The 25,567-nt window shown below is 34.3% G+C and overlaps 1 protein-coding gene across 5 annotated transcripts in view; it reads left to right on the forward strand.

Moving 5' to 3' along the window:
• The window catches only part of CADM2 (cell adhesion molecule 2), a 1,197,963-nt gene that overhangs the window by 588,542 nt on the left and 583,854 nt on the right, over positions 1 to 25,567 (forward strand). Inside the window, exon 2 of one of the 5 annotated variants that reach the window (XM_043448932.1) lies at positions 17,470 to 17,512. The exons of the other annotated variants lie outside the window; for them this stretch is intronic. The gene's annotated coding sequence lies outside the window, so the exon portion shown is untranslated. The remainder of the gene's footprint in view (positions 1 to 17,469; positions 17,513 to 25,567) is intronic. 5 annotated transcript variants of the gene reach the window in all.

The following is a 25,567-nucleotide window of genomic DNA, read 5'->3' on the forward strand; positions in this document are numbered from 1 at the left end:
GTCGGTCATGTCATCCAACCATCTCACCGTCTGTCATCCCCTTCTCCTCCCGCCTTCAATCTTTCCCAGCATAAGGGTCTTTTCCAACGAGTCAGTTCTTCTCATCATGTGGCCAAAGTATTGGAGTTTCAGCTTCAGTATCAGTCCTTCCAATGAATGTTCAGGACTGATTTCCTTTAGGATGGACTGGTTGGATCTCCTTGCAGTCCAAAGGATTCTCAGTAGTCTTCTCCAACTCCACATTCAAAAGCATCAATTCTTCGGTGCTCAGCTTTCTTTATAGTCCAACTCTAACATCCATACATGACTATTGGAAAAACCATAGTTTTGACTAGAGGGACCTTTGTTGGCAAAGTGATGTCTCTGCCATTTAATATGCAAAGTTGGTTAAAACTTTTCTTCCAAGGAGCAAGTGTCTTTTAATTTCATGGCTGCAATCACCATCTGCAGTGATTTTGAAGCCCAGAAAAATAAACTCAGCCATTGTTTCCACTGTTCCCCCATCTATTTGCCATGAAGTGACGGGACCAGATGACATTATCTTAGTTTTCTTTGAGTGCTGAGACCACTTCACAGCCTCCCCCAGCCCCTGCCCTCTGTGGGAGTTATTTTTTTTAATTAATTAATTTTTAAAATTTATTTATTTATTTTAATTGGAGGCTAATTACTTTACAATATTGTGATGATTTTTGCCTTTGACATAAATCAGCCATGGGTATACATGTGTAGCCCATCCTGAGACCCTTCCCACCTTCCTCCCCATCCCATGCCTCAGAGTTGTCCCAGTGCACCAGCCCTGAGCACCCTGTCTCATGCATCTAACCTGGACTGGTGATATATTTCACAGATGATAATATATATGTTTCAATGCTATTCTCTCAAATCATCCCACCCTTGCCTTATCCCACAGAATCCAAAAGTCTGTTCTTTACATTTGTGTATCTTTTGCTGTCTCTCATATAGGGTTATCATTACCATCTTTCTAAATTCCATATATATGAGTTAATATACTGTATTGTTATTTTTCTTTCTAACTTACTTTACTCTGTACAATAGGCTCCAGTTTCATCCACCTCATTAGAACTGATTCAAATGTATTCTTTTTAATGGCTGAGTAATATTCCATTGTGTATATGTACCACAGCTTTCTTATCCATTCATCTGCTGATGGGCATCTAGGTTGCTTCCATGTCCTGGCTATTATAAACAGTGCTGTGACAAACACTGGGGGTACACGTGTCTCTTTCAGTTCTGGTTTCCTCAGTGTGTATGCCCAGCAGTGGATTGCTGGGTCATATGGTAGTTCTTATTTCAGTTTTTTAAGGAATCTCTATACTGTTCTCCATAGTGGCTGTTCTAGTTTGCATTCCCACCAACAGTGTAAGAGGGTTCCCTTTTCTCTGCACTCTCTCCAGCATTTATTTGTAGACTTTTTGATAGCAGCCATTCTGATCAGCGTGAGATGGTACCTCACTGTGGTTTTGATTTACATTTCTCTGATAATGAGTGATGTTGAGTATCTTTACACATGTTTGTTAGCCATCTGAATGTCTTTGGAGAGTGTCTGTTTAGTTCTTTGGCTCATTTTTTTATTGGGTCAGTTATTTTTCTGGAATTGAGATGCATGAGATGCTTGTATATTTTTGAGTTTAATCCTTTGTCAGTTGATTAATTTGCTGTTATTTTCTCCCATTCTGAAGGCTGTCTTTTCACCTTGCTTACAGTTTCCTTTGTTGTTCCATTATTTCTCAAGATTGCTTTGGCTATTCGAGTTTTTGTGTTTTTTTTTTTTGTATTTCCATACAAATTGTGAAATTTTTTGTTCTAGTTCTATGAAAAATACCATTGGTAGCTTGATAGGGACTGTATTGAATCTATAGATTGCTTTGGTTAGTATATTCATTTTCCTTGTATTGATTCTTCTGATCCATGAACACAGTATATTTCTCCATCTATTTGTCTCATCTTTGATTTCTTTCATCAGTGTTTTATACTTTTCTATATATACGTCTTTTGTTTCTTTAGGTAAATTTATCCCTGAGTATTTTATTCGTTTCATTGCAATGGTGAATGAAATTGTTTCCTTAATTTCTCTTTCTGTTTTCTCATTGCTAGTGCATAGGAATGCAAGAGATTTCTGTGTGTTAATTTTATATCCTGCAACTTTACTATATTCATTGTTTAGCTCTAGTCATTTTCTGTTGGTGTCTTCAGGGTTTTCTATGTAGAGGATCATGTCATCTGCAAACAGTGAGAGTTTACTTCTTTTTTTCCAATCTGGATTCCTTTTATTTCTTTTTCTTCTCTGATTTCTGTGGCTAAAACTTCCAAAACTATGTTGAATAGTAGTGGTGAGAGTGGACACCTTGTCTTGTTCCTGACTTGAGGGGAAATGCTTTCAATTTTTCACCATTGAGGATAGTGTTTACTGTGGATTTATTATATATGGCTTTTATTATGTTGAGGTACATTCCTTCTATGCCTGCTTTCTGGTGGGTTTTTTTTTTTTTTTTTTAATCATAAATGGATGCTGAATTTTGTCAAAGGGTTTCTCTGCATCTACTGAGATAATCACATGTTGTTGTTGTTGTTGTTGTTCTTATTATTTTTCAATTGTTAATGTGGTGTATCATATTGATTGATTTGAAAATATTGAAGAATCTTTGCATCACTGGGATAAAGCCCAGTTGGTCATGATGTATGAGCTATTTAAAATGTTTTTGAATTCTGTTTGCTAGAATTTTGTTAAGGATTTTTGCATCTATATTCATCAGTGATATTGGCCTATAGTTTTCTTTTTTTTATGGCATTTTTGTCTGGTTTTGGTCTTAGGGTGATGTTGGCCTCATTGAATATGTTTGGCAGTTTACCTTTCTCTGCAATTCTCTGGAAGAGTTTGGGTAGAATAGGTGTTAGCTCTTCTCTAAATTTTTGGTAGTATTGACCTGTGAAGCCATCTGGTCCTAGGGCTTTTGTTTGTTGGAAGATTTTTTTATTACAGTTTCGATTTCTGTGCTTCTGATGGGTTTATTAAGATTTTCTATTTCTTCCTGGTTAAGTTTTGGAAGGTTATACTTTTCTAAGAATTCATTTCATCCAAGTTGTCCATTTTATTGTCATTTAGTTGCTGATAGTAGTTTCTGATGATCTTTTTTATTTCTGTGTTGTCTGTTGTGATTTCTCCATTTTTGTTTCTAATTTGGTTGATTTGACCCTTCTCCCTTTTTTTCTTGATGACTCTGGCTAGTGTAGAGTTTTAAGCCAACTTTTTCACTTTTCTTTTTCACATTCATCAAGACGCTCTCTAGTTCTTCTTCGGTTTCTGCCATAAGGGTGGTGTCATCTGCATCACTTCAGTAGAGTCGCTCAGTCATGTCCAAGTCTTTGCAACCCCATGGACTGCAGCATGCCAGGCCTCCCTCTCCATCACTGTCTCCTGGAGTTTCCTCAAACTCATGTCCATTGAGTCGGTGATGCCATCCAACCATCTCATCCTCATTGTCCCCTTCTCCTCCTGCCCTCAGTCTTTCCTAGCATCAGGGTATTTTCAAATGAGTCAGCTCTTTGCATCAGGTGGCCAAATTATCAGACTTTCAGCTTCAACATCGGTCCTTCCAGTGAACACCCAGGACTGATCTCCTTTAGGATGACTGGTTGGATGTGCTTGCAGTCCAAGGGACTCTCAGAGTCTTCTCCAACACCACAGTTCAAAAGCATCAATTCTTCGGTACTCAGCTTTCTTTACAGTGCAACTCTCACTTTCATACATGACTACTGGAAAAACCATAGTTTTGACTAGACAGGCCTTTGTTGGTAAAGCAATGTCTCAGCTTTTTAATACGCTGCCTTCATTGGTCATGACTTTCCTTCCAAGGAGTAAGCATCTTTTAATTTCAAGGCTGCAGTCAGCATCTGCAGTGATTTTGGAGCCCCCCAAAATAAAGTCAGCCACTGTTTCCAGTCTTTCCTCATCTATTTGCCATGATGTGATGGGGCCAGATACCAAGATCTTAGTTTTCTGAATGTTGACCTTTAAGCCAACTTTTTTACTCTCCTCTTTCACTTTCATCAAGAGGCTCTTTAGTTCGTCACTTTCTGCCATAAGGGTGTTGCCATCTGCATGTCTGAGGTTACTGATATTTGTCCCAGCAATCTTGATTGTCATCTGCATTTCTGAAGCTATTGATATTTCTCCAGGCAATCTTGATTCCAGCTTGTACTTCATCCAGCCAAGCTTTCCTCATGATGTACTCTGCATATAAGATAAATAAGTAGGGTGACAATATGCAACCTTGACATACTCCTTTCCCTTTTTGGAACCAGTTGGTTCTTCCATGTCCAGTTCTAACTGTTGCTTCCTGACCTGCATACAGACTTCTCAAGAGGCAGGTCAGGCGGTCTGGTATTTCCATCTCCTTAAGAATTTTCCACAGTTTGCTGTGGTCCACACAGTCAAAGGCTTTGGCATAGTCAATAAAGCAGAAGTAGATTTTTTTCCTGGAACTCTCTTGCTTTTTCAATGGTCCAGCAGATGTTCACAATTTGATCTCTGGTTCCTCTGCCTTTTCAAAATCTAGCTGGAACATCTGGAAGTTCATGGTTCATGTACTCTTGAAGCCTGGCTTGGAGAATTTTGAGCATTACTTTACTAGCATGTGAGATGGGTGTGATTGTGTGGTAGTTTGAGCATTCTTTGGCATTGCCTTTCTTTGGGATTGGAATGAAAACTGACCTTTTCCAGTCCTGTGATCACTGTTGAGTTTTCCAAATTTGTTGGCATATTGAGTGCAGCACTTTTACAGCATCATCTTTTAGGATTTGAAATAGCTCAGCTGGAATTCCATCACTTCCACTAGTTTTGATCGTAGTGATACTCCTAATGCCCACTTAACTTCGCATTCCAGGATATTTGGCTATAGGTGGATGATCATATCATTGTGATTATCTGGGTCATGAAGATCCTTCTTTATAGTTCTTCTGTATGTTCTTGCCACCTCTTCTTAATGTCTTCTGCTTCTGTTAGGTCCATACCATTTCTCTCACTTATTGTGCTCATCTTTGCATGAAATGTTCCCTTGGTATCTCTAATTTTCTTGAAGAAATCTCTAGTCTTTTCTATTGTATTGTTTTCATGTATTTATTTGCACTGATCACTGAGAAAAGCTTTCTTATCTCTCCTTCCTATTCTTCAGAACTCTGCATTCAAATGGGTATATCTTTCTTTTTCTCCTCTGCTTTTTGCTTCACTTCTTTTCACAGTTATTTGTAAGGCCTCCTAAGACAACCATTTTGGTTTTTTACATTTCTTTTTCTTGGGGAAAACCTATCAGTTTTTATTAGCCTTCTGGGATCATTAAGAAGTCCTTTTCTAAGAAAATCATGTTATAGTTCATCTATTCTAAGAGGCAACATTTTCCATGTCTGAAATTGAGATGTCTTTAATAACAAATGATGCATTCTAGTTCAATTTTTGAAGCTTCTTTCATAGTGATACATAAAATTATGATGTGTCTTATAATTGATGGATTACTGTTTTTTATTAAATAAATTCCATTTCTGACACATTTTTGATAAGTGGGCATAATGTTGTTTTTGTGTTGACTTGAATTCCTATGATTGGGAAATGTTTGCCATCTCGTCATTTAAATTTCTCAAGGTCTTACTTCCTCAAAGTGAGTTTTTCAATTCAATCTAATAGAACAATAAAAAAAAAAAAGGGCAATTATAATAATTTCAGATATATTATCAAAGTCTTAATAATCCTTAAAGTGAATGAGCATATTCCAAAACAGTTGCAACTTGGCTTTACAATTGCCTTATATAATGGCATTTCATAATAGCACATTTTTGGCTCTCTCAGGTTTTTATTTAACTTATATTTCAGGATATAGTAATTTGGATAAAAAAAGAAGAGGGAAAGAAAATTGTGGGTTAGTATTATAACACAAAAAATTATTTTTTTCCTGATACCTTAAAGTTATAATAAAATACTGTGAATATTGAAGCACTTTTAATAATATCAAAATGCCCTGTGCATTAGGTAGTTGGGAAGGAAAATAACAAGGGTAGAAAAAATTGAATGTGATTCAGTTGCCTTTAAGTGTTACAGGACTTATTCCTCTTTACAAATCAAAGCTAAGGGCATTTATAATAAAAAAATATATGCATATGTTTGTACATGCTCTCACTAATTATTAAAATGCCGATTATTTAAATTTATTAAAGCACTAAATATTAAGTAATGATGCCATTTAGTTTTAGGTTCTATGCATTTGTATGTGACCTTTGGTTGTGTGTGTGCCAAGTTGCTTCATTTGTGCCTGACTCTTTGCTATGGACTGTAGCCTACCAGGTTCCTCTCTCCAAGTGATTTTTCAGGCAGGAATACTGCAGTGGGTCACCTAGCTCCCAAACATTTTAAACATGCCTGGAAGAATTAACCAGCAATCTGAAGTATCTATGCAATTACTTGAATATAGTTTTACTTTTTTCAAGTGAAAAACAGAAAAAAAGAAAAAAAAGATAACCAGAAATACCTTGTATCAAGTCCTACAGCATTTCGTCAAAGTAAATACTCAAGATTTATAAAAATATGATAATTAGAATAGTTTAACATTGATTTTATTATAAGGTCAGTAATGAATCATAATTGCTCACAAAGTTTGAAAAGTATTTCCTGAGAGATGGGAGGAAAAAATGAGCAGATGATGATGATTTGCAGATGGTTAACTGACATAGAGTAAAACAATTTCACCTATGTCTTTTGTCCCCTGTTACACTGGGAAAAAGAATGAAAAGATAATATTTTTCATAGAAGCTTATCAGGCTTTCCTTGTGATGAAAATAGTACTGGGAATATATCAGGTACTCAATAAACATTTTGGAGTAAGAGAACAAAGAACCATCATTAGAGCTCTGTGAACTTTTCAGAATTACTGAGCAGTGATTATGAAACTTCAGATTGTAATCTTTAGTAAGTCATGATACAGTTTAAATGCTTATAACCAGTATTTGAAGATAGAGGGTAATAAAAATATCCAAATACATTAATATTTATAAAACCTGTATCTTAGTTAAATTATTATTAGCTTGAAAAATACAAATTACTAGAAGAGAATAAAAAACATTTATTTCATTTATTTATATGTTTTGTGTGTATTTATATTTACATGATTTTTGCATTAGGCAGCTATATACATATATACACACATATTCATATCACTGTGTTTAATTAAACTGTCAGTGCTTTGGTACCAAAGAGGGCATGTTCTTGGTTGTGATAATTAATTAATGACATAAAATGAATATTCCATGAGAATAATGTAAATGAGTTTGAAAAGGAAGTCAAATTAATACATACTTATGAAGTCTCCTTCTTCTCCTTAAACCACACAAAATCTATTTCTAAGATAATATACAAAAATGCCATAAATTGGTAAAAGTCTGATCTATTTCTTCCTTTAAAAACAAACAAATTTAAGCACAGAAAGATGAGGAAAGTCTTATAAAAGATAGTGAAGTAACAAACCAGGATTTAATAAAGTGCCTATCCAAATGAAACCTCATTGGTTTCAAGTAAAGGACACACATGGAGTGAGTAAGTGAGTAGATGAATTGAATGACAAGAAATATTACTGAGATATAATGTAGTACACCTAGGCTGAGTTTATTTGTTCTTCAGAAACCCTTAATCCACCTAGCTGCCTCGTAACTGCTATTTCTTGCCCCTTAGCGAATGAAGTTCAGACTGTTGTGGACTTCTGGTCTTGCAAAGGAAAACAAAATTGCTCAATTAGACTCTTGAGAAAGGCTTCATTTGTCATTGTGAATTATTTGGTCATTGGCTACTATTAAGGAGGAAAAAGGAAAGGGAACAAGGGATCATGCTCTGTGAACAGGTCAGATTAAACTAGCCAGATGGGTTCATGGTGTCATACATGTCGTAGAAAAAAAGAAGAGAAAAAAAAAAAAAGGAGCGTTGATACCTGGTAACTTAATTATCTGCCACTATCAGTTGGAAGGGCTTTTAAACATGTCCAAAATGTCTACCAAATTTTCAGCAGGAGTGACAGCAGATTTTTAAACAAGGATAAAAATGCAGCAGTCTTTCTAGAATAAAACTCTGACAGACTATGATGAATTACCTTATTATAGTTGCTTGCATGACAAATGTACTTGATCAGTGTTTCTTCCTGGGAATAGTTGAGCTTATCCAGAGGCAAAAGTTGAAAGGAAATGAGGGCTAGCTAGTAATCCTAAGTGTAATACATCAGCATTTCTATGAACGTATTCAAGAAAACCTTATCAATTACTGTTTATGTCAACAGAAAGTACTTCCTCTATTCCCTCATGATATAACCTCTTTTTGAGGATTTATTTAAGTGGCTTTTTAAAAAAGGACTGTAGATCACAGAAGTTTTTTCTTTCTTTTTTTTTTAATGTGTGTGTTTTTTTTTTAACAGAAACTGAAAGCTACTTAGTTTTTAAAAGGATTTTCAGATGTGTTTCCTATCCGAGTTTTAGATGACACAGTAGCCACACATATTTAATCACATTCCTAATATATCTTTATTCAAATATTTGTATACATTGAAAAATGAGCAATTGGGAAAAATAGTGGAATTAAGAAAAACTCTGGATTGTTAGAAACATTTAAATCACCAAGTAATAAATTTCTTACTAAATTAAAAAACAAAATCACATAAATATTTTTGCAACTGTATAACCTTGCTGCTCTTAGAAAACATGATCAGAAAATCAAAGGCATTGCCAAAATAGTTGCATTAATTTTTATGTCACTTTTAAGGACAAATTTTAAAAATGTCTTCCAGTTTTACAGTATTGCATAAAGAATAATGTAAAGCTAGCATTATTTTTTGTCATTACCTAGAAATAAATGGTAGAAAGTTAGGTTTCATTGTTTGTGTGTATTTATTTATTTCATGTGAATGTAACACAACTGCGATCATGCTGACATTGTTCTTATTTTCTTTCCTTGAAGGAATGTTATTTTCCAGACAGTTTGAGTACTTTTATATGTATGTATGCATTGATTGTTGAATGATAATTGTGCATCATTGATACACTGTATACTTTTGCACACATCTGCTTCCCTCGTGGCTCAGAGGTTAAAATGCCTGCCTGCAATGTGGGAGACCGGGGTTCGATCCCTGGGTTGGGAAGATTCCCTGGAGAAGGAAATGGCAACCCACCCCAGTATTCTTGCCTGGAGAATCCCGTGGACGGAGGAGTTTGGTGGGCTACAGTCCACGGGGTCGCAAAGAGTCGGACACGTCTGAGCGACTTCACGATCACTTTCACTTTATATGGATAATAGATCAGGTCAAATGGTAAATATGTAGGTAGATGCTTAATATTTTGCCACTTTTGCCTTTAAAAAATATGTGATGTGACTAGATGGTACATGTATTGGGCAATCAGCTAAGAAACTCCCAACCTGTTGATAAATACACATGTTCATTGAAGCTTAGTTTTTGAAATATTATGTGTACATAAGCAACACAATGAATGACTATCTTCTGGAGTCTACAAACATAGGCAAAAATCTTTCCTGGATTTTTCTAATTTTCTTAGAGTTCATTGTGTCCATGCCTACATAATGTGTTCCATGTAAATGAAAAGTGAACAGTGATTTTCAAACTGCAGATTGTGATCTATTAGTAAGTCATGATAACAATTTAAATGTTTATAGCCAACATTTAAAAATAGAAAAGAATAAAATACTCAAGTATAAAATGATTATTTTATGAAATTTGTATCCTAGAAAATATATATATATATATATATATATAAACACATATATACAGATAGGTCATGCATGCAAACATGTTCATAGGATTGCATCACATGGTACATTTCTTAACTGTGGGTTGAAAATGCTATGAAAGTTTTTAGTGTAGAGACCAAGGGAGGGATCAGTGATTAACATAGTAACAACAAATAAACTAAGCCTCCATTTGAGAAAGTTAAGACTTTAGGACAGGGATCTCGTCTCTGCTGCTGCTTACTAGAACTACCTGAGGTGTTTTTGATATGTATAGATAAATGGTTTCTAATCAAATCAGTAAAACCCCACACTTGATATGAGGCCAGGTGGATGTGGCTTTTTTTTTTTTTTTCATGCTCTCCAAGTGATGAGGATCTGAAGTCGATTACAGAACATCTACCATAGAGTAGGAATCATGATAATTTTTAAAAAATCTTTATGCTTTCACTTTGTGATTTTTGACAATTTGTATCTCAGAAAGTTTGAGAATATCTATACATTGAAAACTACAAATTAATAAATGGAAAGGGACACTCGAGGCAAGTATAAAAATCATTTAAGTGACTATCAGATGTTGTAAATATATCCTATGCTTTTACAAATGTTTACTTGTGTATCAGTCAATTAGAAGAGTATCACAGAGAAAAGAGTATAAGTTTTGGACACATTAAGAATGTTGTAGTTATTTTTTTCCATCCTCCTTCAGTTAATTGCTTGTTCACTTTAGTCAAATAGTAATTGAGGAAAATTTCATAGTTTCATCTTTCTTTTCACCTAAAGATCAACTTTTCTCTTATGAATCCTCAATGATTATATTATCTTCTTCCTCTTTTTTACAGTCAAGTTTGCTTCATATTTTTACTCAAGGTGAATGACAATGTTTTATTAGAATGAGTATGAAATTTCTAGCATTAGTGGAGAGATATGCAAAGATTGGGGACACTGAATACTTGTGAGACATGAACAGGTCCTCTGCATTTGTCGCTTATCACCACTACTTGCCACCTGTTGTTTTGTATGTAAGGTGTCTCATGTTTGGAAAGAATAATGTTTGCTGTGGCTTTGTCATATATGGCCTTCATTATGTTGAGGAAGGTTCCTTCTATGCCTACTTCCTGGACAGTTTTTATCATAAATGAATATTGAATTTTGTCAAAAGCTTTCTCTGAATCTACTGAGGTGATTGTGCTATGCTTTAGTTGCTCAATTATGTCTGACTGTTTGGACTATTAGCGACCCCATAAACTGCAGCCCACCAGGCTCCTCTGTCCATGGGGATTCACCACACAAGAATACTGGAGTGGGTTGCCATGCCTTTCCCCAGGGGATATTCTCAAGCCAGAGATCAAACCCAGGTCTCCCACATTGCAAGAGGATTCTTTACTGACTGAGCCACTAGAGAAGCCCATTGAGATGATTACATGGTTTGTATCTCTCAGTTGGTTAATACAGTGTATCACATTGATTGATTTGCATATATTGAAGAATCCTTGAATCCCTGGGATAAAGCTGACATGATGATGATGTATGATCTTTTTAATGTGTTGTTGGATTCAGTTGGCTAAAATTTTATTGAGGATTTTTGCATCTATGTTCATCAGTGATACTGGCTTGTAATTTTCTTTTTGTGTGTGTGTGGTGATATCTTTGTCTGGTTTTGGTATGAGGGTGATGGTGGCCTTGTGAAGTGAGTTTGGTAACTTTCCTTCCTCTGTAATTTTCTGTATTGCCAGTCCCTCACTTCTCATAGGGATGTTTTCAGCTGTAATCTCCTCAAATATTTTCTCATATCCTTTATTTTTCTCTTACTCATCTGGGACCCCATAATTCAAATATTGGTGTGTTAATGTTGTCCCAGAGGTCTCTGAGACTGCATCCTCTGAGTGAAATGAGTAGATTTGGACTTCAGTGTTTTGTTTCTGTCCTGGTGCAGTTGGCTTTGTTCTGCTTAATTTAGTTGCTCTTTAGCTTGTAACTCTCAAAGTCAGTGGGAAGTCAAACTCAGAGAAGATCTAAATGATATAAACAAGTTTGACCAGCCCAAGTGATGTGAATAAGTTTGACATCTATTTAAAATGTGTGAGCAGGACCAAGATATGCAAGGCTAACTTTCCAGGCTTAGTTCTCTTTGCTTTCAATAACAGAAGGTCAGTCTTCAGCAGCACGTGTTGAAATTTAAAATGGACACAGCATGAATTTGAAAAGAAATAATTTCAATTGTTTATATTAATTTGACAAAATTCTGATATTTATTCTGCAGTCTGTTTGGGTTTTATGTTTTTCCTTTGTGTTAACTATACTTTAACTGCTACATACTTCATGAAAAATCAGTTGCCAAATTTCTAAACAAATGTTAGGTTTGTGGTTTCAATATTTGTGAAAAAAACATTCATCTGTTTATTAAAATTATCTTTAAAAAAATGATAGAATTAAATGCTAAAATATATATTGTCTAACATTTTCAAAAGTAACAGGCTGAGAACAGATATCCTATCATGCAGTCTCCTTAGTTTAAAACAGTTTCTGACATAATTTATCCAAAAAAGTACAAAAAACATTAATTATAATAGTAAGATAAATGTATGAAGGTAATGAAGATGATTTTATTCAAAGCTTATATTTGAATCATCCTATACAGGTGCAGTTGTAAACCTGTTTATTATGGTGAATGAGACACATATCAACTTCTTTTTAAATACAGCAAGGTGGATAATATCTTTATTATTTTTATTATGAACAGTCCTCTGTATTCAGACACTATAAAATCTCCATATTTGTCAATTTACAAGTCCAGCTCCTCTGTTAGGGAGTATTCTTCTTCAAGGGAAAGAATTTCAGACTGAGTATTTGTGTTCATAGATCTAGAGCCTCTCATGATATTTAAGAGAGTGAGTGGAAGAAAGGAGGAATTTAGTCCTTCAGCTTTCTCAGAAATACAGTATTTATTTTTTTGTGATTTTTATGTATCAATAGCCTCTCATGATCTCAAATATGTAAGAAAAATGTTAGTAATTATATCTGTCTTTTAGCAATAATTTAACCAGTAACCAAATTTACACTCAAGACAACATCCAGATATACAACTACAAATACAATTTTCTAGCATTTTAAAGTGCAGTTATTGTTTATCCAAGTTATAGGAGTTCTAGATGTCTGCAGAATTTTGCCCTAGGTTTGTGCTTTGCTCATTTTTACACAGTAATGAGTTTCTTTTTCAATAATAATGATTTCTAACATTCCCCACCATGTCTCAGTATGAAAGATATTCAGAGATTATTTCAGCCATCTTCCTTCAGTATATAGATCAGGAAGCAAAGTACAAATTGGTGAGACTCTGGAGTAGTCTTCGTGGCCACTCCTGAAACACATCTCCACAAACACATATTGTTTCTTGTAATGTACTTTTTTTTGCTGTTTATAACACATTATTTCACTTGATGCCCACAGTATTATGAGTTGGTAAGTTAGGTATTATTAAACCATTTTTTTTCAAAATAGCTAATACCAATGGTTAGCATACTATATACCTTTATAGAAATAATTTGCTGATCCCAGGCAATGCATAAATAATGCGTATTCTATAAAGAGAAGGGGCTTCCCAAGTGGCGCTAGTGTTAAAGAACCTGCCTGCCAATGCAGTAGACATAAGAGACACAGGTTTGATTCTTGGGCTGGGAAGGTCTTCTGGAGGTGAGCATGGCAACCGACTTCAGTATTCTTGCTGGAGAATCCCATGAACAGAGGAGCCTGGCGGGCTGAAGTCCATAGGGTCGCACATCGTAGGACATGACTGAAGCAACTTAACACTCATGAGGGTACATAAAAAAAAACAGTTGCTCTGTGCATAAAAATGTTTATTAATAAATCTTGTTCAAAAGCAGGTATTATGCTTTAAAAAGACAAATCAACTTTCAACTTATAGTTACTTGGAAAGGTGCTGGAACCTGAGATGTGTTGGTGTGACAATAAAGACCTCAATTAGAGTGAAAAGAAAGTTGTTTGGAATGAAAGAATTCAAAAGGGGAAATGAATTAATGGGAACTGGTTGAAGTAGGAAGACTGATACCACTTTATTTGGGACTACAAATTCAGTGGGAATCATGTAAGTGAAAAATGAACAATTCCTTGGTCTTGTCTTGAACTTTATAAGAGGAATTTAACCCCAGTAGTTTAGAATGTGAGAGATTTTAATATTTGAAAACAGATCAGTAGAACTGATGTGCAGAGTGAATTTGAAATGAAGACCCTGATCCCAAAAGGATGTCAGTGTAGTGTGTGTGTGTGTATACCTTTGACTCATGTGAGAATGTTTTCAGAAAGAGTGGCTAAAGATCACTGCCCAAATGAAGCCAAATTGTATATGTCACAAGTATGCTATGAATATATACCATATTTGATATTTTCATAGTAATTTATTTTAAAAGAGTGAAAAAGGGATTATGATGTCTGAACTAAAATGAAAAGGCCATTGGGCTAGAAATCAAGATCTGTAGGACCCAAGGCAAGTCATTCAATCTGTCTACACATTACTGTTTCATATTTAACATGTAGAACGTACCTAAGTTCCTGTCAGTATTATATTTTTATATCTACCCAAGCATTATGGAACCGGGGTGTATATAACTAAATCCTAATAAGAGAAAGTGGAAATAACCATAAACTACTGGTGCAAGGTTTCCATAAGAGCCAGACAGCAGAGTATGATGGAAATATAATGCCTGATGGTATCACTATCATTATTGTGGTCCAAACAACATTGCAATTTTTATCCTAGGAGGCCATTGTGGTCTTGTTAGGATATTGATGTACTATTTTGCTATCCCCAGTGGTAGTATTTTAAAAAATAGACATAGACACAGTTAGATCACATGTCTAAAGTATTCAAGTCACCTTTATTAGTTTTCAGTTTTTCAAAATATAATACCCCCATGTGTACAATTTAAAGGCATTTAATTGTTGTTTTGTCTGTGAGATTTGGAATAGTCTGTACTGCATTAAAAGTTACAGTTTGTTAACAATGCCATGTTTTCAAGAGGAATTTATGGAACATGCGACAATAGTAAATACATAAATTATTACATAAATGAAATAAAATTGGTCTGTAGTTAAGACTCTTATTTCACATGAAAGTGTCACACACACAGTTAAAATTATATTATGCCCTGAACAGTCTAGACACGTAGGCAGTAGTAAAATTAAAATGCTCTATCCATGTAATACATCACTCATTAAAAAAATATAGTATTTAGCTCATTATCAATAATGAGAGAATCTTCTTATAATCTCACAGAATGCCAATATTCCTGTAATTATGATAATAATAATTTAGAATATGCCCTTTGAAAAGAATCTAGGACAGTCTACTAATAATAAACAATGAATATATCAATCTGGGCTCACTGCCCAGATTATCACAAATATGTATAATGGAGCAAAGAAAGAAAGAAATTCTTATAAGCACAACTGACTCCATGAGGAGGTCAAAAAAAGGAACAGTAATTGGATAAAACCATGGTCAAATATAAGTACAGGCTTCTCATGAATCTTTTTTATAAAAAGCTATGTGTATCTGTATATTATGACTTCTTTCTTTAGAGTTCTTTAGAAGTCCGTATGAGATACAGTGAAAAAGGAAGCTACCTGTCCTTCCACCATTTTACATGTAGGAGAAATATCACCTAAGGAAACAATGATTTACTCAAAATGTGCAAATCTGCCTTAACTATTTTAATTGGAAAATCAGCATATTCCAGTTAGAAATTCTACCTCTTAAAACAGATAGTATGTGAAATAAGTTACATTTTTATTGGTAAATAGCAAGCTGGAATTATTGTTTTACATGCCAAAAATTGCTCCAAATTGCTCCCTAATGTCCTATTGATGTGCCATTCTTGTTTATTGAGCCACAAAACACTGTTGTTTTATTTCCATTTTTAATTTTTAAAAAGTGTAGTGAAACGTTGTTCTTTGACCTTAGCCAAGTAAAAGCTCAGTTCAGTTCAGTTCAGTCGCTCAGTCGTGTCCGACCCTTTGCGACCCCATGAATCGCAGCACGCCGGGCCTCCCTGTCCATCACTAACTCCCGGAGTTTACTCAAACTCATGTCCATCGAGTCAGTGATTCCATCCAGCCATCTCATCCTCTGTCGTCCCCTTCTCCTCCTGCCCCCAATCCCTCCCAGCATCAGGGTCTTTTCCAGTGAGTCAGCTCTTATCATCAGGTGGCAAAGTATTGGAATTTCAGCTTCAGCATCAGTCCTTCCAATGAACACCCAGGACTGATCTCCTTTAGGGTGGACTGGTTGGATCTCTCTGCAGTCCAAGGGACTCTCAAGAGTCTTCTCCAACACCACAGTTCAAAAGCATCAGTTCTTCGGCACTCAGCTTTCTTCACAATCCAACTCTCACATCCATACATGACCACTGGAAAACCATAGCCTTGACTAGGACCTTTGTTGGCAAAGTAATGTCTCTGCTTTTTAATATGCTGTCTAGGTTGGTCATAACTTTCCTTCCAAGGAGTAAGTGTCTTTTAATCATGGCTGCAATCACCATCTACAGTGATTTTGGAGCCCCCAAAAATAAAGTCAGCCACTGTTTCCACTGTCTCCCCATCTATTTTCCATGAAGTGATGGGACAAGATTCCATGATCTGAGTTTTCTGAATGTTGAGCTTTAAGCCAACTTTTTCACTCTCCTCTTTCACTTTCATCAATAAACAAAGATACCTTGGGTATAGACCATTCAGTTCTGGATTTTACTGGACAATAATTTAACTTCCTAATTTTAGTTTTTCTGTGATTCATTCAAATATTCTTTTATCCATCTAAAAAGAACATTTTTTGAGTTTTTACTACACTGCTGGATATTAGAGTCAAAAAAATACATAGGATTTCTGATCTCATGGCACACAAAACAGGATGAATACAAAAAAAGAAAAAGAATCCAAAGAAAGTTCATAGCCATTTGTTTTTTTATTTCATAGACATATACATGTATAATGTATATGGTGTGCAACATGTAATTCTTAGATGTAGTATAATTATAATAGGTACTTTGTTATTTCCACTTCAGTATTCTTGCCTAGAGAATCCCACAGACAGAGGAGCCTGGAGGGCTACAGTTGATGGGGTTGCAAAGAGTTTGACATGACTGAGTGACTATCAGTTTCACACTTTCATTATCACTAAAACTGATACAGTTTCATAATTTCACTTTCATTATTACTGATTTTAAAGACATCTGAATTCTGGAATTTTCCAGGCAGGTATATGTGGATAGGATGATTGATACTGTAGTAGAACCATGAACAATGCATCAATGGTGAAGATATTTCTAAGATTTTTGGGGAAATAATACAATTCCACAAGGCTTTTGCTGATTTTTTAAAATTCTGATTCCTTATATGCTGATGACAAGAAATAAATGACAAAAATAGGTGTCTTCAAATCAGTAAAAATGGACCCACTACCAAGTCATCTTTAAAAGCCCTTTTCCTATGCAGTTTTGGAAACACTTATTCCATTTGATTTTGTCACAGCCATAAAGATCTCTGGGATGCAAAGAAAAATAGAGATTGGAATGTTGTGATTATTTATTTGCCATGTCTTATTTTGTGTACTGCAAGCATCAGACAATTATTCTTTTGGAACTAACAGCAGATATTGTTTCTTTCTGTTTTAGGTAAGCACATTAATTATTCCTGGTATAATCAGACAGCATCAAGGTAAATTAAAACTTGGTAAAATTATATTTCATAAGAATGATCATTATGTAAATATATATGAAGTTTTAGAAAAAATGGTTAAGATCAAGGTTCTTTTTGGAACTCAATACTGAAAATACCTTAGAAAACAGAAAATGTAAGTGCTGAGTTTTTTTGTTTGTTTGTTTTATTCTGATATCAGAGCTATAAACTTACAAATAAATGTGTGTGTCATATGGAGTATTAAAAATGTTTATTACTTTCTAATGCTCTTAGGTCTTTTCTCATATTATAAGAGAAATGCAAATCAGAGTATTTTACACACAAAACGTTATATAAGCACATTTCTTGCCAATATGCAAATTAATTTATTGATTGCACATATTTGATTTCAAAATAAACTGAAATATAACAAAGAAGTGCTTTTCAAATATAAGAAGATGCTAGTAGTTATTTTAAAGCATATATATTATATGTGTTAAACTTTTAACCAGGAAAAATAGAATAATATGAATCAATTTTATTTGTCACTCTGTAGATTAGTTATCAGCTAACATTAGAAATTAATTTCTCCTAAAAATAAGTTATTTTTCTAGGAGGAATATGCTATGGTCCATAAAATTCATATTGCTTTTCCTGTAATTACTCAACTCCTAGTTAGGCATGCTGTTTTGGTAGTCACAACTGAAAAATCCACATTTAATAATAGTTACAGGGTAATATAAGTAATATCAGTTTCTAGAAATACATGTAATGTTTATATATATATATTATAGGAAATTTGTTCCATTTTCAATTTTAATTTCAAAATGAAATAAAAGAGTGTTTATAATTACTTGCAATTTAGCCTGTTTCTCTAACTTCTTGCAGTGAAGGCCAAGAGAATTCAAGTTTGTAGGAGCATATCTTGTACAGTATAATCAGGCGTTCTTAGGGACACAAGACCAAATTATCTTCTTTTAAACAAACACGTGAACCTTAACTTTAGTAAGTAGTGAGGCTAAATTTTACTTTTATCATTAAATAATTTTGTTGGATTGAGAAGCACAGAAGTATTGTTTGGCTAGTGTTTTGCTCCTCATTTACCATTTTACCTTTCCGATAATGTGAGTTGTTGGGACTCTGATAAAATATATGCTTTCTGTTTTAATTAGAAGCTAATATTTAATTGGTTAAATTGAGGTTTCTTTCTATTAGCATAGATAAATGTCTACAATGGTAGAAAGTATGAGAAACTTTCTAAATGCTTCTTAATTGTGTTTCTCTGGAAAGGTTTAGCAGCATCTGTTTGAGTGTGTATTGCAGTACATATTTGAAATCATACATTTAAGTATAAAATGTATCAGGAGGGAGAAAAATCTCAAAAATTTTGCAAATGTGACCACTGTTTATAATGATAATCAGATATAGATAATTTTATAGAAATATACATCCAAAACTACTTTATGGCCTCAAAACAAAATATTTTGACTTACTGTTACATATTCAGAAACATAAAATTCAAATGCATAATCCCATATTTTTGATTAAACAAATCTTAAACAGAAAATATTTTAAACTTTGTTGATAAAATTAGCATAGATTTCTGTTTAACTGAAGAATTAGAAATATACTTTAAACTTTATCTGATGATTATGAATTATGCCATGTGTCAGGGTCCATTGCAGTAAATGTTTTAGTAGAACATAATAAGAGTGAACGGTATATGTAGAGGTACTTTTACCAAAACAAAGAAAATAAGTAACAAAAGCAAAAAACAAAAATATGAAATGTTCTTAACCATGCCAAAATATCCTTAACTATGTAATTTTCATTTGGCATTTTCTCTGAAATAAAAAGCACAGCAAGGATTTTTGCATTTATTGTTAGTTGGATTCCAACTAATTGGTTCTTTACTTAATGTTAGTATTCCAGAGTATATAATATATGTTCTTTGTCCATTTGAGGCTATACTTTGAATGTAAACACCTAACAATGACATTATGAGTTCAAGATTGATAGTTATTTGATTTAGCAACATCTGTTGTTGTTTGATATATGCCAAGCAGATGCTCTTCCTTGAAATTCAACTTGCAATTTGATTTACTCACATGACATGTAGCCTTGACAGAAGAATACTATTGCTATTTATGCACAGGTATTATAATTAGCAATTGCATGTGTCTTTAGTCAAACAAATGTCTATAGACTGGGTCAAACATCATTAACTTTAATAAGAACAGCAATGGGCAAACACTTTGAATCACTTACTCCATAAACTGATGTAAAGTTCTTTTATGTTTCAAGGCATCTAGAGTCGTTTTTCCAATTAGCAGTCCATTCTTTTAATGCTCTTGGAGAATTAATGAAAACACAAAAATATATGTCATCAGAATGATATTTTTTCCTATGTCTGTCATTGTATTTCAAATCTGTCACATATACAGAGTTGTAATGAGAAAAATACCCAGAGACAAACACTACTCTTAATTTAATTCTCTATTCACGTTTTGTAATATGCAGCAACACAATAAAAACTGCTGTAATTGTAACTGAATTACACTGCTTCATAGTTTGTGTGGGGACACAAAGGGATTTAGGATAAATATAAGAAGTGATAATGCTGAGTATTAAAGAGGTCTGAACAAGGGTTTTCTGACAGAATATCTGTAAAAACCAAACAAAAGTATATTTGTCCTAAAAAAATATGAAAATTACATAATACCATGCCAGTGATTATGTGTATTGTAATTCTAAGGAAACCTAATGTCCTATAACTGAATATGCATCAGATTCTACTTTTCCAAGGAAGTCTCTTGCTCAATGTTAACAATCCAATGATATCATGTGACCTTTTCTATGCAAATATGAATAATTTCAGACTATCAGAGCCTCTCATGCACTACCCCTTAAAGGGACATCCTTAATTGCTTTTATAGTCTCAATTTTATTTTAACCTCCATTACCTGTAATATCTTCTTTGAAGCTTGAAATTAACTTTTCTTTCTTTACAATTTTATCCTTTCCTATTTTGGTAAGCCATGATTTAACTTTTCTACTGAAGTTCTAGGGGTTTCATGCAACATAGACATGATTAATTTAATATGATAAAGTACATCTTTATTATATTATTCTATTAGTCACATTCACTGAAAGAGAAATATATCCTTTTTCTGTGGAGATCATTCAGAGATGTGCTGTCTTTTGCATATGTAAGCAAAATTAATGGTACTGCAATAGTAGAATATACACATTGTGGTGTTTAGTTGGTAATAAAAGCTTTTGCGCCGTCTCAACTAGATTCTTACTAACTCAACTTTTTTGTAATCAACAGATAAACATCTATTAAGAGACTGACCTGAAAATCAAAGCTGTGATCTTAGTCTGCTCAGAATGATACTCTGAACAATTAAGCTAACCAACCCAATCTAGGCTATAATTTAGGAGAGAGAATGAGATCAGGCAACAAAGCTAGTGTTACCTTTTTAGATTTTATTTTTCTACCTAAATGTTTCTCTGAAATAGATTGAATATGTCAACCCATCCTTAAAGTTAACACCTTGTTCTTTAAGTATATTCTCATCCCAGCTCAGTTATGAGGCAATAACAATGTACATTTTCTTATTCTAAAATTAAAATAAGGCAATTTAGCCTTTATTTTTGTTCTTATAAGATGGTGGGAGATTCTTATAAGATGGTGGGAGGTTTAATTTTAAATGACAGAAGCCATCATACTTATTATGGAAAGAAAATCAATCATAATTGTAACAAAAATGACTAAGTATTTTAAAGTTTCAAGGGGACAAAAAATAGTCATAAAAATGTCATAATACTCATGATCATCCTGACATCATTGCTACATACCTCAAATGTTTGAAGCTCTTATGTGAATAAGCAATGAATGGTCAAATATAGTCCAAGTCACTGGCTGTGGCCTGAGTGGAGAAGCTGTGTCCAATTTTCCTTTGTGATTCCATTTTACATAGCATAATGCTTGGCACATTTTTAGACATTTACAAATATTTTTGTTGTTACTATTAGCACATGCATTTATTAGATTATTTTACGAAGAAAAAAAATCTATATTGACATATGCCAAGTTTCATAAAATCTAAGCATAGTGGAATTTAATAAACTGTTCATTACAAATAATCTATCTTAAAGTCCTTACATGAGGCAAGGGAAAGTAGGTAGTCAGGCTGGTTCAAAGATACCTACCTTCCTACTTACCTACCCATATACCGACATCAGTTCAGTTCAGTCGCTCAGTCGTGTCGGGCTCTTTGCAACCCCATGAATCGCAGCACACCGGGCCTCCCTGTCCATCACCAATTCCTGGAGTTTACTCAAACTCATGCCCTTTGAGTCGGTGATGCCATCCAGCCATCTCATCCTCTGTCGTCCCCTTCTCCTCCACCCCAATCCCTCCCAGCATCAGTGTCTTTTCCAATAAGTCAACTCTTCGCATGAGGTGGCCAAAAAAAAAAAAATGTTTTCTTTAAAAATAATTGTTCCTTATCGAAGTCTTTTAGATTACTAGAGATTTTAGAAATGGAACCATTAGTATTAATACAGATTTTTTTTAATAAGAAGTATATCAGTAGATATTCAGTGAGCAATCTTTTTTTTCTTTTTTCTTTCTGATTCTGGAAACTATGCCAGGTTCTTAAGATATACAAAGGAGATAGCATGAAATCTGTTATCAAAAAGTCATGATTTATTGTAGAACAAAAAATAAGCATATGAAAATTTTTTTATAAGAGGAGAGGTAGGAAACAAATGTCCAGTTGGGGCAAATAGCTTCTAAACGAACAAGAATACTTTGTTTTAAAAACCATACTTCCAAAATTGTAACTTTGAACTACCTGGTTTAGTGGTATAACACTAACAATAGAATAAATGCATCAGTTCAGTCAAGCAGTTGTGTCTGACTCTCTGCAGCCCAATGGACTGCAGCACACAAAGCTTCCCAGTCCATCACCAGCTCCTGGAGTTTAGTCAAACTCATGTCCATCGAGTCAGTGATGCCATCCAACCATCTCATCCTCTGTCATCACCTTCACCTCCCACCTCCAATCTTCCCCAGCATCAGGGTTTTTCTTTTTTCTTTTTTTTAAGTTTATAGTTTATTTTATTCCATGGTTTATGATGAGATTTAATTTTCTGTTCAGTTTCTAACTTCTAGAAATTTATAGATTACTGACTTACAGGTTATCTTCCTTTCTAATATCTGAATTTAAAGTTATGAATTTTTATTTTATTTTTAATATAAATTTATTTAATTGGAGGCTAATTACTTTGCAATATTGTAGTGATTTTGCCATACATTGACATGAATCCACCACGGGTGTACATGTTTTCCCCATCCTGAACCCCCCTCCCACCTACCTCCCCATCCCATCCCTCTGGGTCATCCCAGTGCACCATCCCCGAGCACCCTGTCTCATGCATCGAACCTGGACTGGCGATTCATTTTACCTGTGATGATATACATGTTTCAGTGCCATTCTCCCAAACCATCCCACCCGCGCCCTCTCCCACAGAGTCCAAAAGACTGTTCTATACATCTGTGTCTTTTTTACTGTCTCGCATATAGGGTTATGGTTACCATCTTTCTAAATTCCATATATGTGCGTTAGTATACAGGGTCTTTTTTAGTGAGTCAATTATTCACATCATGTAGCCAAAGCACTGGAATTTCAGCTTCAGATCAGTACTTCCATGAATACCCAGGAATGATTTCCTTTAAGATGGGACTGGTTGGATCTCCTTGCAGACCAAGGGACTCTCAACAGTCTTTTCCAACACCACAGTTCAAAAGCATCAGTTCTTTGGCACTCAGCTTTCTTCATAGTCCAACTCTCACATACATACATGACTACTGGTGGTTATCTGAGTCATAAAGATATTTTTTGTATAGTTCTTCTTTGTATTCTTGCCACCTCTTAGTATCTTCTACTTTTCTTAGGTGCATAACATTTCTGTCCTTTATTGTGCCCATCTTCCATGAAATCTTCCCTTGGCATCTCCATTTTTTTTTAAGAGATCTCTAGTCTTTCCCATTGTATTGTTTTCCTCTATTTCTTTGCATTCATCACTGAGGAAGGTTTTCTTATCTCTCCTTGCTATTCTTTGAAACTCTGCATTCAAATGGGTATATCTTTTCTTTTCTCCTTTGCCTTTAGCTTCTCTTCTTTTCACAGCTGTTTGTAAGTCCTTCTCAGACAACCATTTTGTCTTTTTAAATTTTTTTTCATTGGTTATGGTCTTGATCACTGCCTCCTGTACAATGTCATGAACCTCACTCAGTCAATGGTTCTTCAGGCACTCTGTCTATCTGATCTAACCCCTTGAATCTATTTGCCACTTCCACTGTATAATCATGAAGGATTTGATTTAGGTCATACCTGAATGGTGTGGTCCTTTTCCCAACTTTGTTCACTTTACGTCTGAGTTTGGCAATAAGGAGCTCATGATCTGAGCCACAGTCATCTCCTAGTCTTGATTCTGCTGACTGTATAGAGCTTCTCAATATTTGGCTGCATAAATATGATCAATTTGATTTTGGTATTGACCATCTGGTGATGTCCATTGTAGAGTCATCTGTTGTGTTATTGGAAGAGGGTGTTTGCTATAACCAGTGCGTTCTCTTGGCAAAAACTCTGTTAGCCTTTGCCCTGCTTCATTTTGTACTCCAAGGCCAAATTTGCCTGTTACTCCAGGTATCTCTTGACTGACTACTTTCACATTCCAGTCCCCTATAATGAAAAGGACATATTTTTTGGGTGTTAGTTCTAGGAGGTCTTGTAGGTCTTCATATAACTGCTCAGCCTCTTCAGCATCACTGGTTGGGGCAAAGACTTGAATTACTGTGATATTGAATGGTTTGCCTTGGAAACAAACAGAAATCATTCTGTCATTTTTGAGGTTGCATGGGTAAATTCAAAATTAATTTTTTTGTTTGTTTGTTTAGCACCATTTACAGTATATATTTTACCTAAACCCATTCTTCTTCCATTATTTTTCTGGCTCATATTGAAGAATACCTGTTTTCTGTTACTTCTTTGAAGGTTTTGTCATCATTATTCAAGCATTGTTCTGTAAAAATATACAAGCATATAGAGAAATAGACCACTCTGGTTATTCTAAATTTAAAAGAATGCTCTTTGAATTACCCTATAGGATCATAAGCATTAGATGATAATGTAATGGTTAAGGTTTTTTTTTTTTTAATATTAACATATGAGTTTCAATTTTCTTCTATTTCTACATAAATAAATTTAAGAAATGTTTCCCATAAAAATCTTGATCTTACAGCTGCTTATAGTTAGCTTTAATACTTATAGTTTCAGAACTATTTCAAATTAATTCATTTTTAAAATTTTAGAATGTTTGCCACTGAATATTAAGAAATTTTGAATACATTCTGGGATTCATATACTGAAACAATGCAAAAAATATTTGTCTTTACTTACATGCTTCTCTATTGAAAATAAAAACTCTGATATAAATTATTCCAAAGCCAAGTGCATAATCAGTAGGAATCTATTCCTATCCATATGTTCATTCTCAGCTAAAAACATACCCTCTGTGTTCCAGATTAGATTATTCAGTCATCTTGCATCAGGAATTTTGGGCTGTCAGTAATACTAGAATTGAATCATTGTCCTGATTTTTAAAACATGACAATTATGACTATCATTGACTCTATATTTCAATATTTTGACTTTTAGTTTGCTCTTTTAGTTGCAATTTTATAGATAATATTAGTGTTTTCTTGGTGACTCAATTGGTACAGAATCTCCCTGCAATGCAGGAGACATAAGAGTCATGGGTTCAATCCCTCAGTCGGGAAGATCCTTTAGAGAAGGAGATGGCAACCCACTCCAGTATTCTTACCTGGGAAATCCCATGGATGGAGGAGCCTGGTGGGCTACAGTCAATGGGGTAGCAAAAGTCAGACATGACTTAACTACTAAACCATCACCATAGGGAGTATCAAGGATGCTTTCCAGAAATCTTTCTTTCTCGTTTAATAAAAATATTTAATGACAGCTAGATTGATAAAACCCTGAAGAAGGGAATGGCTGCCTAATT

This window comes from Cervus canadensis, chromosome 27, assembly GCF_019320065.1.
Source record: "Cervus canadensis isolate Bull #8, Minnesota chromosome 27, ASM1932006v1, whole genome shotgun sequence".
In the NCBI taxonomy this organism is placed as follows: domain Eukaryota; kingdom Metazoa; phylum Chordata; class Mammalia; order Artiodactyla; family Cervidae; genus Cervus; species Cervus canadensis.